We start from the raw sequence: 1,467 nt of genomic DNA, 5'->3' as shown, positions 1-1,467 counted from the left end.
TTACACATAAGAATGACTATTTAATCGGATGATATGACTAGAGGGAGTGAGATATATAATCATGGGAGAGCCCCATAAATATGTCTCATAGGCCTAAAACAAGTTTAGGCAAAGATAGCAAAAAGGCCCGAAAAGGGGTTTGGGCCTAAACTGATTGGAGAACTTTTAGGGCTCGGATTGGGCTGATTTTTGGAGGGTCGATTCCTCTAATAAGGAACATCGAATCTGCCAATTTTGGCTGGGTTTGGACGGTTTGGACGTCACCTCCTCAAGGAATTGAGAAAATATCAACTAGTTGCTATTTTCAGCAATTTCCATAATCTTATTCTAAAGGGTCTTTTAGGAAACCAAATTAGAGGTGGACTCTTATTAGGGTTCTATAAAAAGACTCTTAGGGCAAAGAATAAGGTGTGTAATTTCTCTTATACCCTAGGTGTGCTATTAAATATGATTTGCAGAAAGCTTATGACACTATTGAATGGGATTCTCTTCTAGTGATTATGAGGAAGTTTGGGTTTCCAGCTAGGTTTGTGCAATGGGTTCAGACTTGTATTTCTACCCCTAAGTATTCTGTGATGGTTAATGGAAGCTCTTATGGCTACTTTAAGGGGGGAAGGGGGATTAGGCAAGGTTGTCCAATGTCCCCTTACTTATTTGTGTTAGTTATGGAGGTTTTTAATGTGCTTCTGGTTAGAATGGTTGCTAACGGGAGATTGCAGCTTCATCCTAAATGTAAGGACCCTTTGCTAACATATTTGAGCTTGTTGATGATCTTCTAGTGTTTATGAAGGGTGATGTTGGCCCAGTTAAGGCTTTAGCTGAAGTTCTTGACTCTTTTTTCTCTTGTACTGGTTTGAGGGTTAGTAAGGCTAAAAGCTCTATTTTTGCTGCTGGGGTTAGTGATGATATCTTGTCTGCTATTCAGGAGAGTCTTGGTTTCACTTGTGCCTCTTTGCCTGTCAGATATTTGGGAGTTCCTCTTATTTTCTCCAGGTTGAGTTACTTGGATTGTCAGCCTTTGTTGGATAGGGTGATGAGCAAAATTAAGTCATGGGAGATGAGGTTCTTGTCTTATGCTGGTAGGTTGATTTTGGTCAGGTCAGTTCTTAATGGCATGGTGATGTTCTGGTTTAGTGTATTTGTGCTCCCTAAAAGAGTGATTCATGAGTTAGATAAATTGTTCATGAGGTTTCTCTGGGATGGGCCTGATATGCTGGCTAAAGGTGCTTCTGTTAGTTGCCAGATGGTGTGCCACCCTTTTAAAGAGGGTGGCTTGAATCTTAGAAACCTAGTTCTGCTCAATGATGCTTGCTCCTTGAGACATATTTGGGATTTATTTATTGATAAACCCACTCTTTGGGTATCTTGGGTGAAATCTCATCTTATCAAAGGTAAATGTTTATGGCTTTTGAAGGTTCCTAATGAAGCCTCATGGAGTTGGCGCAGGATTCTTCAAAACAGATGTCA

Source organism: Eschscholzia californica, unplaced genomic scaffold, assembly GCF_041429995.1.
Source record: "Eschscholzia californica isolate CP2 unplaced genomic scaffold, dmEscCali1.0.p SCAF_6, whole genome shotgun sequence".
Taxonomy (NCBI): Eukaryota; Viridiplantae; Streptophyta; class Magnoliopsida; order Ranunculales; family Papaveraceae; genus Eschscholzia; species Eschscholzia californica.
This window is presented reverse-complemented; position numbering follows the sequence as displayed.